The sequence below is a fragment of the Neopsephotus bourkii genome, unplaced genomic scaffold (genome assembly GCF_033783945.1).
Source record: "Neopsephotus bourkii isolate Nb327-2 ecotype Australia unplaced genomic scaffold, CSIRO-AGI_Nbou_v1 NB_741, whole genome shotgun sequence".
Classification (NCBI taxonomy): Eukaryota; Metazoa; Chordata; class Aves; order Psittaciformes; family Psittacidae; genus Neopsephotus; species Neopsephotus bourkii.
In genome coordinates, this window is record NW_026901239.1 from 1,973,815 (window position 1) to 1,988,635 (window position 14,821).

At 36.8% G+C, this 14,821-nt stretch overlaps 1 long non-coding RNA gene across 1 annotated transcript; it reads right to left on the reverse strand.

Annotated features, from left to right (window-relative positions):
• Window positions 1-425: 425 nt before the first annotated feature.
• LOC133212845 (uncharacterized) lies at window positions 426-12,557 on the reverse strand. The gene is made up of 3 exons (XR_009725628.1): window positions 12,140-12,557; window positions 9,670-9,726; window positions 426-531 (listed from the first exon to the last, which is right to left on the reverse strand). It is a non-coding gene; the product is annotated as an uncharacterized LOC133212845 (long non-coding RNA).
• Window positions 12,558-14,821: the final 2,264 nt, after the last annotated feature.

Genomic DNA, 14,821 nt, shown 5'->3' on the forward strand with positions numbered 1-14,821 from the left:
ATATACTCCAAAAAAACTGTACCTGCAAAGATTTGCCCTCAGAGAAGAAAGGCAATTAATTCCCTAAACCAAAATGGATCCCTGAGGATCTGTGCAGAGGTCAGGAAGTTTTCTCTACTTTAATGCTGTCCACAGCACAACAACATCACTAAGGAGCAAGTTCTCAACAGCTGCCACAGTTTGAGGGGTTTGTGTATCACAGTAAGACAGTTGTAAAACCAGTCTAAAACTGTTCATTAGACACCCATCAGAATTTCTGCAGTCTGGGAAAGAACGATGTTGTGGAGACCAACTGTTCTGCTTCCCTTCTGTGGACACTCATGCTGGTAATGCTCTCAAAAGGAGACAGGCTGGAGATGTGACAGAAGCACTGGACCTTACCTGTGAACACCCAACCTCCTTTACACTAAGGATTTTTGGTAAGTTCTGCTGGAAGGTGCAAAAGGACAAGGGAAGTTTTACTGACTTACCAGAAAGAAAAAGTCTGTGTGTTCAAACACTTCCTCTGGAGGACATAAGCACTGGTCACACCTTAGGAAAAAAAATCATACCAAAGGCAATGACTATATTGTGTACAACAGCCACCTATACTCAAAGTAGTGACTGCTCTCTGTGTTGCTGGAGCCAGATACTTCATATCGCTACCACCATAAAAAAATAAATCCAAAGCATTTTGTACATTTAAAATGCATACAATAGAACTGAAAAAGACCTTCTCAATGCAGTGCAGTACACAAGTAACTGCAAAGAAACAATTGTGTGGTCTTCTGCCTCCTGGGTAGTTAACACTGCTTTTAATTTCCTCTCTGTCTTTTCATATTATCATCTGCAAAAGCTCATGGCCAAGAGTTTGCCCTGGTAATAGCTGACTGTTCTCTTTGATATCATCACTCCTTGCTCTTCATGGACAGGCCAATATTCATTGTGATTAGCAAGGGACAGCCCTGTCTATCCAGATTAGTCATGAATACTTAGCAGTTCACTCCATGCATCATCACTAATTGCTGTAAAAGAAAATGTCTGCATTTCTTTTTTAAACAAAAAAAAAAAAAAAAAAAAAACCACCATGATCTTGTCTCTGCAGTGAAGGCAACAATTCTTCTCTGGTGTTCAGCAGAACTGGTGAGAATTTGTTTCTATCAGTAACTCCAAGAAATAATAACTTATTGGTTAGGGTTCTTTTTTTTATTCTTTGAGATTTAATGTTCCATGAAGCTGTACTAAAAATTGCTTTCTAAAAAAGATGCAGAAAGCTATTATTCAGGCAACTCATACTTATCCCAGTCCTTAAACTGCATGACCATGCATTCCTAGATGATAATCCTAAGGAAAATGTAGTGACAAGTCCTACCATGCTGTGGATGAACAAGGCGTGGGTAAGCATGCATGCCGAGTCCTACAAAGACATTAAGGTATTATTTTGATTCCCAGTTTAGCACATGTTCTTAAAAGAAAAAGAAAAAAAACAAACAAACCACCACATGTTTAAACAGTATACAGCTTTATCTTCCTCTGTGTTTGGAAGTCTCTCTGCATTAAACAGGATACAGGTTTATCTTCCCCTGTGTTTGGAAGTCTCTCTGCGAGAAATTTGTTTTTTCCTCAGAAGTTAGATTTATAAAATTATCAATTACCTTTTCTTAAGAGACATTTTAAAAATAACTTGGATTTGGGGTTTTCTTTTTCTGATTATTGTTTGTTTGGGTTTTAACTGATCTGCTATTAAAACGTGTCCATGATGACCTTCCTGGTTTTGTGGCCTATTTATACAAAGCAAAATAGCACTGAGCTGATACCACTAGTGTTTTAAAAGATTCTTTCATAAATATGACATTTTGAATCTTCATTCATTAAAAAAATTAGCATTCTGTAATCACGGCACAAATCATGTATGTACCATTTTCATAGAATCATAGAATAGTTAGGGTTGGAAAGGACATGAAGATCATCAAGTTCCAGCCCCCCTGCCATGGAAAGGGACACCTCACGCTAAAAATTTTGCTGTAGGATAATTGTTTTGCTTCAGAAAAAAACTTTTTTTGCAATCAGATTTTTTTCCTGCAATGAAAGAAAATTTGTGTAAGATTGATTTATCAAATTTTATCTGCCAGAAACCGCCGTTGATTGACGCAACCTTCTCCACCTACAGGACAGCACCAGAAATCACACTGCAGAAATAAAGGAAATATAAATGGAACGAAGAAGGGCAAGTGAACAAATTTAAAAAAAAAACCAAAAAACAACACTCTAGAACCATCAAGTATTTTACAGATGCTACACTTGATACAGTCATGAAGCCAAGGAAACAATGTTTCATACTATTTTCAGACATGTCTTTCTGCTACCCTTCCTCTGCCACCACTGCCAAATAACATGACCATGCCGGCTCCAGTTTAGGCTAAAGCTCTCTCTGGGGGTTCCTTTTGACATGAAAATAAACTCATCATGGTGCTGGCATATCCAATAAATCCTTTTGGTCATCAATACCTCCCTCTACATCAGTAAAGTCCAGGTCCAGAAAAATTAAATCTGAAGAGAACAGCATTTTATTTCCATAAAGTAGATTTACAAACAAAATAATTCAAGGTCAAGAAAGATTTTTACCTTGGATATAAACAGCAGTTATTATGTTAGTGATGAGTTATTAGGGCACCTTCTGTCAAGACTTTTTTTAGCTTAGCTTTTTGTTGAACATCTGGCAGACGTAGCAGAGAAGGGATACTTCTGAAAATGTCCTCAGTCAATCAATACATGAACACCTCAAGAGAACATCTGAGGAGGATTTGTGTGTCCTATTTGAAGTTTTGACCTGGAGCTGTCACCATTTAACATTCACCATAAACTATTTTGATTACTATTGTCAGATTCCAAACAGAAGACACAAGCTATGCAAGCAGAATATTTAAACCTTTCTGCTGTTCTTCTGCAAATCTGGTAATGAAATCAATCCACTAATTAACTAACTGCTAATTCATTGCTGTGCAGCCATTAGTGTGGTGTCACTCTGGCACCTATATATTTAGTTTTCTTGTACTGTTACCTTGTTCTGCATTTTTCCAGGAGACGCATTGTGAATGTTATTCCGTATTCCAAAGTCTTCATGTACATTACTGTTATCAGTAACACACGTAGCCTATGATAATAATTTATAAAGCAGCTGGAAAAACTGACCAGAAATTCCAGGTATTGAGATTTTTACAACTGCTTCAATATCAAAAACGTTTTTCTGTATTCTCTTTCAGAAGCCTTTGCTTTTTACACTACATCTAATGCTTAAAATATGAGCTGTTCTATAAAAATTGACTAAATTACATACCTTTCTCTGAGAATATATGCAGAATCTTAAATCTGTGTATGCTAATACTAGGTAAAGCTACACGAAAGTCCACTTACACAGACCAGTTTGAAGAATCAGGGCTTTAGTGAAAGATGTTATTTTTCTAACTGATATCAGCACTTCTAGCCCCTTCAAAACATATTTTTCCTATAAAATCTCTTTCATCTTTCTGATCTCAGGCATTCCTAAATGACTAAACATGAGATTTAAAACACATTTTGACTGTCAACCTAAAACATTTTTTATCCATCTGCAAAGTCTTAATTAAGAACATGTATCTTCAGCTTCCTTTTTGTTTTTCCCTAGTGACTATGATGTAAGTCCTACTTTAAGACATTTTAATTGTGAACATTCCGATCACCAGCATGATACACTGTAAATTCAGAACTAAGAATATCTGAAAACAAAATTCAGTAAATAGAGGTCTGCAATGTCACTTCTGAATTGTTAACTGCAAGCTCAGGCTGTCCTTACAGGAGAGTGAGCTGGAATAAATGTGAGACATATGCACACTTCTAGTCATCTGTCACCAAACATCAGGGTTTAGAAAAAAATAACAGGTGCAATCTTCAACTGGTTGTTGACAATGACACCTTTAACAAGGCTTAGCCCTATCAACAAATGTAGACATACAGAAGCCTGAACAAAGGTGTCATGCCAACAATTCAGGTGATTTTTACCCCTATAATTCCTCCATTTATGGATGGAAGCAGTTCAGTGAGAACAAGTGGATACTGAGGGCTGAAACAATTTTCTCTCTTTATTTTATCAGAACCTAAGCTGTACCTTACCTGCTGATTAGACAGGCAATCAAATACCCAGTGTACCTGTGCACGACTACTCCTACCTCTAAAGCACAATTATTCTTAAGCTATCATTTCAGATGAAGGTCTACGTAAAACAAAAAGTTTGTTTCCCCTGTGGTCTTTTCACTAGCCAGAGTGCAACTTATGTGGGGTTGGAGCAGCAGTAGAGATACAAAGATCTCTTGGCTGGGAAGAGCTAAGGGAATGCTCAGTATGAAAAACTTTCCTTTCTTTCCTTGCCATGCCTTTTCTTTCTGCATCCAAGAGGAGAAGGTCATCTCCTTCCTGTTGCCTGCACACAAAACATACACATAATAAGTTCAAGACTTCTGAACAGGGAGTACAACTCTCTGTCTCACCAGCTGACTCTCATGCTGGGAGGAACTGTTCTTTCTGACACCTCTGGAAACTAAAGAGGATTTTACTTTTTTTTTCTTCGTGTAATAAGATTGGCAAAGGGCCATCTGGCATCCAGAGGTCTCATCTGGGATTCAAGTTCCAATTCTTGCACAGTGGGAGAGTTCCAGTAACACTGGTAGGTTAGAAAGAGTCAGAAATCCTTGTAAGTCAATAAATTGCCTGCTCACAGCCTGAAATAGGAAAGAATACATCCTGTGCAGCTAGTGATTCTTTCTGTCTCTGTTAGAGTAACTCCTGATTTTAGGGCTTCTAGTCACAGCAGACATGCAGATGTAGATGGGGTTCTGGCCTTCAAACTTACACCAAACTTCTTAATAAATCAAGAACCATTAGAATATCTTTGATGCAATACTTCCAGGTAATTTGGAGTGTACATTAAATTCAAATATAAAAGTATAAATGAAGTTACAGCCTCCCTACATAACTCTTTATTACCTACATCACTGTATGCACTGATACAAGAAAAAAATGCCAGTGATAAAAAAAATCACTTCCTAAATCTACAGTTCACTAAAGCATCCTATATTGTTTCCATATGTATTTTTAGGCCTTTTCACATAAATTGAGTGACTTTAAACTAAATTTAAATAAATAATCTTCACAATTGACTCCAGCTTCCCTTAGAGACATTTCATGACTTACCTTCAGTGTCAAAGAACTGTTATCTGCTCCATTACAAAACCCCAAGAGAGACATGATTCTGTAGCTTTTCACAAGGCAAATTAGACAAGGTCACACATATAGAGGGAACAAGGACTGGAAAGAGTGAAATATATGGTTATGAGAGACTAAGTAACTAATACAAGAAACTACTGACTCTAACCTATGCTGTGATTTTTGTGGTGTTGGCATATGTCACTTATCTTGCTATAAAAGATGAAATATAAATCTTCTTAATAATGAAGACAGTCTGAAACGCACTGGGAGTGAGGCACTGTGTAGCAATTTGCACTGCTTGCAATAGTTTAGAATATCTTCCTCCAGGTTAGGCTTTCATAATGCACAGCAAATTCACATTCACTCAGAAGTGAATGTGTGACTTGAACCAAGTTTGATTTTAGTGAATTCATTACTGAGATGAATGACCCAATTGAGTATAATGGCTCTGTGAAGCTGCCTAGAGTCAAACATGGGTAAGTGATTGCATGATTGAGGCCCGAGACATTAAGAAACATACTGCTGCTACCCAGTAATAGCATCATTAATGCGGCTATTTATTGGTTTATTTTTACTTAGAACATGAGAAAATGCATTGCTCTTCTGAGACCATGAGAAATCAATACATTTTCAGCTTTTAATAACATGATCTAGACCAGTTGCTACAGGCTGCAGTGATATTTGTTGTGGGTATACAATGCCATTCATTCATTCCACAATATTATTTGCATTTCAACAGACACAAGCCAAGACTTCAGCGAAGCAATAATTAAACCTATGCTGCACTGCCAAAAATGAAAATTATGTACATTAAGAAGCCTAAAAAATTCTTTTAACATCTTTGTTTTCATAATAAAGGAACCAAAGAGACACCAAACTGTACACATTGTACAATCACCAACTCACAGCAGCAACAAACTTCATATTAACAGGGTGTTGTTGGCTACACTCAGGCTGCAAAAATGACACATATCACATATAGATAAATGCATGCTGATTCAAATGCCACACATTTATTGAACCTGTTGAAACCCTATCTGGAGAAGATTCACTCTTACATATTAACATTTTTATATGTCATTTTTCCCTGAATATAATTATAACGCAAACAAAGAATGGCAGGACTTAGGACCTTGATTACAACATTCAGTTTCAAGCTCCCTGACCCTACCAGTAAGAATCAGTATTATCTATGGTTTTTCAAAGTGAAAGAGGCACCACTGGCTCAGTAGGATGAGCTATTTTAGAAGCATTATGCCTCCAGAAAGGAGGGCAGCACTCCTTAAAGACAGACAGACTGACAAGGATAAGTAACACACTTTTAACCTTACACTTAATTTTAATAGAAAATCTCCCTATTAATTATTCTCACAAGAGGTGGGCTGGAAGTCAAAGAAGCATCATAGGTTGTTAAGCTGATCATAGGTTAAATAATAGTTAATGGCTTTAAAGTGACAGAGGGCAGACTTAGATTAGATATTAGCTAAAAATTCTTCCCTTTTAAGGTGGTGAGGCACTGAGCACAGGTTGCTCAGGGAAGCTGTGGCTGCCCTATCCCTGGCAACGTTCATGGCCAGATTGGACTGGGCTTGGAGCAGCCTGGTCTAGTGGAAGGTGTCCCTGCCCATGGCAGGGGCTGGAACTAGATGAGCTTTAATGTCCCTTCTAACCCAAACCATTCCGTGATTCTACGAATACTTGGGAGTTCATATATGAAATTTGGCTTTAGGGTTATTTAGTTTAAAAAATGGAAAACTTGTAAATACACTAGTATTAACTGGGTTTATCTGACTTAAAAAAAATAATTTGCAACAGATATCATTTAAAACAAATAGTTTCAAGCACTATCACTAATTCTCTAAGTATGATACAAACATTTCAGTACCCACCTGTTGGCAGTTTTACCTTGCTCAAGCTTTTATTTTTAACTTACAACATATGAAAACATCTCTTTGGTTACCTCCAGATTTTTTTCTTTCAGGTGTACCTGATCAAGTCTATGGATGCTTTACTAAATGCGCCTAATATTTTATCACCATTTTTACGACTCTCCTAGTATTTCAAGACTCCAAGGGAATTAAGAAGCTTTTGGGGATCTTGGGTTCTCTAAAATCTCCTAAATTTCTAACATAGAGGATCAAATTCCAGTTGTGTCTTATAATTAAGATCTGACACGAAAGAGAATGCAATTGGGCATGTTCATTTTGGCCACTCTATTAAATTATGAAGCTCCCAGTGCTGTAACCTTCACTAACCAATAGGAAGTCTGTGGGACTCCACAAGGGCAAAGTTTGTTCTGTATGAATGTCTTTCAAAAGCACACCTAGTGTTAGGAAGACCTTGATTCAAGCCAAACACAATGAGGTTGTTGGTACACTGCCCAAGCATATATGTACTGCTATTACTTTTTTCCCAGACAAATTAAGAATATTTCACATCATCAGCTTGCAACTGAACATCATTCAATCAACCAGCTCAGGCAAATATGTTCAGCATGTCATCTTCTGTGAATCCTAAACCATGCTGCCAATAAACTACATAAAGGGAACTACAGCTAACATAGAATCATAGAATAGTTAGGGTTGGAAAGGACCTTAAGATCATCAAGTTCCAACCACCCTGCCACAAGCAGGGGCACCTCACACTAAACTATGTCACCCAAAGCTCTGTCCAACCTGGCCTTGAACACTGCCAGGGATGGAGCATTCACAACTTCCTTGAGCAACCCATTCCAGTGCCTCACCACCCTCACAGTAAAGAATTTCCTCCTTATATCCAATCTAAACTCCCCCTGTTTAAGTTTGAACCCGTCACCCCTTATCCTATCACTACAGTCTCTAATGAAGAGTCCCTCCCCACCATCCTTATAGGCCCCCTTCAGATACTGGAAGGCTGTTCTGAGATCTCCATGGAGCCTTCTCTTCTCCAGGCTGAACAGCCCCAACTTTCTCAGCCTGTCTTCATACAGGAGGTGCTCCAGCCCCTGATCATCCTCATGGCCCTCCTCTGGACATAAATAGTGAACCACAGGTAGTGAAATATTTACAAGTATAAAACTTAACAGTGATGCTGGACTTGAGAAAACCAAGAAAATGTAATCATCTGATGCTTCTCATTTCCTGGTTAGACAGGGGTTTGCAAAGATACTTTTTTCCACCTGCCTTTGCAATTTGACAGTAACAGAGGTTCTACAATGTGGTACTGAATTAGGAGGCATTTTGTTTGTATTGTTAGAGCTTTAATTGAAACAGTCAGAGAGAAATGTTTTATTACAGAGAGAGGAAGGACTTTTTTAATAAGGCTCTAAAGGAGACTCAGTTCTAATGATGCTTAACACAATGTTTTAAACCACACAGCACATCTACGTGCTATTTCTTGTTAAATGTTGGTTATTTAACAGCAGGCCAGCACCAGATTGCCTGCTGCGGATAGTTAGGGCTGGCTAGTACAAGCTCTGACAGTCTCAACATTGATGAAAGAGAGCGTCAATTTTAATTCTTATAGTATTTCACTTCTTGACACTTTCTTTCTCACACCACTATTTATAACATATGTTCTTCACGTAGCAGTAAGTATAAACATAAATATAATCAACTGCTAAGGTATATGCCCTGATGTCACCTGAAACACTAGGTGGGAGACTAGGATTATATAAAAGTAGGTACATCTGTTCCTCAGCAGTGTTTAACACTTAGCACTTTTGATATGGTTATGAAAACACAGATAGAAGACCCTAACCATTAAAACTTAAACACTATGAGTCAGCAGTTGAAAGAGGAAGCACAACACAAAGTTTAGCACTACATTAATAACTTAGTTTATATTTATACAGATTTCAGAATAATAAAAATTGATAAGGCAAACCTCTGAAAAAAACTGTTGAAGCATGACTTCTCCATTAGGCCACAATTCACTTATATTTCAGATCAGCTGACTATCTTTATTTTTCATTATTTTTTTTTTCCTCCCTTCTCCCACTTGGGGAATTTTCACATTTTTACTTAGGACAGTGCAAGCGGTGGGAGTGTTTGGGTTTTTTTTTCCTTTTCCGTAAAAAAAAAAAAAAGAACACTACAGATGCTGTCTCAGAAGGAGAAAAGATAATAATTTGCAGAAGATTAAAATAGAAACAAAATGAAATGTATTCCATTACAAAGCTACAGAACATTAAACACTTGAATCCTTTCATAGGCAGAGCTGTGTGGCAAGCAAATTTTAAAGCAAACTGGTTTTAAAAATCAGAACTGTCTCATTGCCAAAAATACACCTTTTTGTCTAGGACGTGACAGCTTGTATGTATACAGGGAACTTGTGACACAGAAGAAAAGGTGAGAGTTCAAAGAATAACTGCACGTCACAGACTGAAAAGTTGAACTATAGATACTCATAAAAGCAACTGACGAAATGCACATAGGGCATTTATACCTGGTCTTGAACAGAAAAAAATACAGTTTTGCATTAGTTCTGATTTCTCCACATAGCCCATTTCTAAAAGGCAGGTATACCCTAAAGGAAATGGAAAAGAAACAAATCAAAAATGTTGATAAGGTGACTCAATCAGTCATGGGACATATTAGCAGTGGTAAACAGGATTGTCTAACCAGAGCATTAACCTTCAGGAAGGAGGTAAGAAGTAATGAAATAATCTAAACCCCCTAAACACATCAGTTGGTATGCAAATCTAATAACCAGTTACTTCATTATTGATGCTGACATTTCTTTTGTTGCTCCAAGAAGGGAATTTGCATTTTGTCATAGAAGAACTGTCTACAGGCAGTATATAAAATGAAGTAAACTATCTAAAATATCCTTGCAATTGTCAAAGACTTACATAATGAGCTAAATACAGCACAGAGTAATGAAAGTAAACATCTCACTCCCACAACCAAGGTCATAGAAAGTACTTTTTGCAGCTGTTCCTAGTGAATAGGAAAAAAAGTTCAATAGCACACTGAAAACAAAGAAATACCAGATGACTAGAATGCCTCATCCAAAAGAAAACCAAACCAAACCAAACAAAGAAAAAACAAACAAAAAAACCACCCCGAACCAAATCACTACCAAACAAACAAACAAAACCACACCACTACGAAGGGAAAACAGCAGCCAAACTTCTTTCTTAAGTATTTAAAGTCTGGAGTATTTGTAATTCTATGTGTGGAAGACAAAAAAGTCATCTCCATCTAGAAGCCCACCAGATCACATAGCATAGTATTAAACAAAACCAGTGTTTTCAGGGAATCAGTACTTGTGAATACCCAAGTATTGAGAAGTGAAAGACCACGGCTATCTGGGTGGGTCATCTGTTTGTAGATGTACACCCAAATAGAATGAGCTCTTCATGGAAAAGCCAACTAAAAATCTTATTTGAAGTTCATTAAGGACCTGAAAAAATAAACAAAATAGAGAGTAACAGAATTATGATGAGGATAAAACCTTGCATTTGCACCTTCTAGACGTAAAGTCAAACATTTAAATTTCCAGGCAACAACTCCACATGCAAGACCTATCCTTTTTTTTAAGCATTATTCTATTCATAATTGCTAAAATACACACACAGATCAGAGATAAGAACACCCATGGTCCATTACTCCATGCTTTCAAAATACCCGTCTTTTCTAGCCTTCAAATCTTTTGATTCTTGGAGTAGTTACATTTTAAATTATCCCAACAATAGATTCTCTCTAGCCTCCCTGGGGCCACCATTCCACATCATAAAGAATTTTATTTTCATTGACTTATTTTTCTTCTCCTTTTATTGCTATTCACCTTTCTTCTTTCTGTAAGTTCTTTTCCTACAGTTAATTTAACCTTTTTATTTTCATTTTGTTGCTCTGAACTACGTTTTAAATTTCTTCTCTATTCAAGCATTTGAGATGGTTATCATATTTCTTCAGTTAGTATTTCCCTGACTACATCTCTTTTTTTAGCTGTTATCCCTCACTGCCTCCAAAACCAAATACATAATCTTCCATTGAATTTTGCCTGCATGAAAAGGGCACAATCAGGCCGTTTAATCTTTTCCCACTAATTGGTCCTTTCAATCTCCAATCTCTTTGGTAGGTTTTTCCCTCCCTGAATTCCTTCCAGCATATTCACATTTTTGTTGTGCCAGCTCCAACAGTGCTAGCATACGTACGCTAATGCATGAGTGTTTACATATTGAATAACATACATGTTGAGTATGAAATAGAATTAATTTAGAACAGATTTTAGACAAAATCATATGCCACCATAAATCCTTTGGAGAACACCCAAATGTCCTGCAATTAAACTTCACCCTAGAAACAGCTGGAAGTGAGTATGTGGTAACATATACCTACCTCGATGAACACAGGCAGTGGAAGAACAATGCCTGTTTATACCATACCAAGATCTAATCAGAATGTTTCAAAAATTTTATAATTATTGAACACACATATACTTCATGAATTTAAGATGCTGGATCAGATGTAACCAAGATATAATAGAACCCACAGTATTTAGATTTAGAATTTAGCAATTAATACGCACACTGCAAGATGCAGTGCGTGACCTAGTTTGAAACGGGCTGAAAGACTTGGATCTGAAGGGTTAAAACAGCTTACATTATCAGGTATTGAAAAAGGGAATAGCCTTCTTGATTTGATCAATCTGCTGAGCCTACTACAAGATATATTTGGATGAAAATGTAGCTGATTGATAAGCATTAAGTCTGTTCAGAGAGGACAGTTAGTGGCATCTTTGTAATCCTTAAGTGTTTTCAATTTAGACATACCAAAAAAATATTCCAACTCAGTGTTTGCCAGGTTAAATCTGGAGCCTAAAACAATCTCTGCTCGTCATGGACAGCCTGCATTTCTGCATGTTTGACCTTCTCATTCAGAAAAATTAATTCTGCTAGTCATAAACAACTTTTTTTACGATACATATGCTCCACCTTAACCTTGTGGTGCCTCCAGGTAATCCTCCATGCTGTTTTGCTCTAGTCTGACACCTCTGTGTGCTGGGATTTAGGTTAACCTTTTATGCTTCCATAACAGATGCTTCATACACTCCAGTCAGGGATTTTGTTAATTGCTTCTCCAATGGTGAGGACATCTCAGCTGCAAGAGATTAGGAAAGAATCAGGAAATCAACAACAGGTAAATTAGAAGTGGATCAGAGGCTTCCCCATTGGAAAGAAATGTAAATGTTAAAAGCTAAGTTTGATCCTCATGTTCATGCATGCTTTCAAAATAGGATTTGTCAATTGCAGATGCAAAGCAGCTCCAATTTGATATTAGTCACTTTGTCTAGTTTATATTCTGAAACATTAAAACTGCATAAATGACCTGCCAAGTATTGATGTAAGCTTATTGACAAAACAGAATTCTTCACAGTAAGGGCATCATCTCACAGGGCTCCACACAGTGACTCTGTAATTACTGTTTCAGCCTCTGCATATCAGATCTCTAGTATAATGTGCATGATTCACCAAAAATAAAAAAAGGAAGAATTAGCTGATGTAAGTAGGAATAAATTATCTGAAACCAATAATCTTTGAGAACTCACATAACCAGAATTATTCTAAAATGATCAGTTACACATCATTCACTGAGGTTTAGAAACAACAGGGAAACTCAGCAATTTCCTTAAAAAACCCTATTAAATCCTTATCCAGTAGTGATCCCCACCACATCCTCTAGAAAACTAGGGCAATAAAATAAAGCAACCTAAAAAAAGAAGCATAACAGTGGGTTTTTTCAGTATTCGGTGTAAAATGAGTACACTTGGACTGTGCAAAACATACATACTTAAAGCCAGGAGAAGACCTGATTTCATAGCCGAAGGTGAGAATCTGGATTAGGTGAGGAAGCAGAACTGTTAGTTATTTTACAGGGAGCTGGAAGGAAGAGAAAGTGACATAAATGGATACTGGCTCCAACTAGAAGTGCATACCTCAAGTCCATAAACTATGTCTGTAATTTGTTTCTTCTTCTTCTGGCTTTCACTGTCATCTTGCAGATTCACACATTTCTATTTGCTTTCCAGTGTCCTTGTCAGTCTACTCTTGCTTAGAAGTTTGCATATTTATTTTATTTGAATATTTTCAGTACGCTGTTCCTTGATTATAAAATCAAGACAAAAAACAAAACAACAAAAAAAAAAAAACTAAACCTGTTTTTAATCTTCTGTGCAATGTAAACTAATTCAATCTTTTGAGAGTGGATATTACACTTCCCTCTTCTATCAGAGAAGACAGCTCTAACATGTTTGCCTGATTTTGATTGCTTGTTGGCCAGGCTAGGGCAATCTAACTACTATATAGATCTGTCTCAGGCAAAGGTTAGAGTAGGTGGCACAAATTAATGACACAAAGGTTTCATTACAGCTGCTAGTATAGCAACGACCACCTTAAAAATGAACTCTGAAGGCTTACTTAACAATTAAGGAATTGTGCTACAAGGAATCTCTCCCTTAGATAACAGAAGGCAGAATATGGCTCATAAATGTCCATACTTCAGTAATCCATCTTTTCAGTATCAATGCTATTATTTATTGAATAATGTAATCTTTGTTCAGTTGCTCTATTTCAGAAAGTTTTTATTCAGAATTCCTTCAGGTTTTTACCCCTATTAATATTCATCTACAAGAATGATGCCTTTAAATACCAATAACTGTCCCATTTCATCCATAATTTATGAACCTCCTCTCAACAAAAAATCCATAGGTATCACTTTTTGCCCCTTGACTCCAAAAATTAAAGCCAGACAAAGCTGTAGTGAACAGCATAAGAATAGCTGTCATTTTCTGCAATCTCAAAGAAATCTGCACTTTAGATAAAGTTCATATTTATTCCACATCTGAGACAAAAACCTATTAAAGGCACCCTGCGGCTTCAAATCCATTTTATTTACTTTATTTACATTTTAACAATGTTTGACAAGGTAAACCTCTTAAGAAATATCGGATCATTTGTGAGGACGGGTGCTGAATCTTAACAAAGCAAATATTCTGAGCCATCACAAAAGGGTTCCCTTAAAGGGATATTTTCCTCAAATTACAGCTGTCAATCAAAAATATGACTTTGCTCTTTGTAATTTGGAGACTAGGTTTCAAAGGGAAGAGTAACACAGAAAAATAAAAAAGCTTTAGTCAAATAAGGATAAACAAGAGACTGGATAATCAGAAAAAGACAGAAGTCAAGTCTATAAACAAGGCTGAGAAATTTTCAGCAACATTTCCTAATATGCACTGAAGTTACTTACAAGTTAGAAGATATCATTCCTATTGGTGTCCTCCAAATTTAACCAGCAAATTTAGCATTATATAATGGGGAAGACTGCTCATGAAATCTTAAAAGTAATTTTGAAAGGCAAGGAAACTTCAGGAGCCTTCACAATCCTATACAACTGTGTCCAGTATGGGATTTCGTATATACAATCACATGTGTAAAATACTAGCACACAAAAGAAATAAAAATATTTACCCCTGTATGAACTTCTGTTTTTATCAGTCCAGATGGTCATGGAGAACTGGACCTGTACAGGTGTTAGCGTATTTCCCCAAAAAGACACATTAGCTTATGATACCCAAACAAGTCAGCCTATACTTTGCCACCCAAGAACTACTGCTGCCA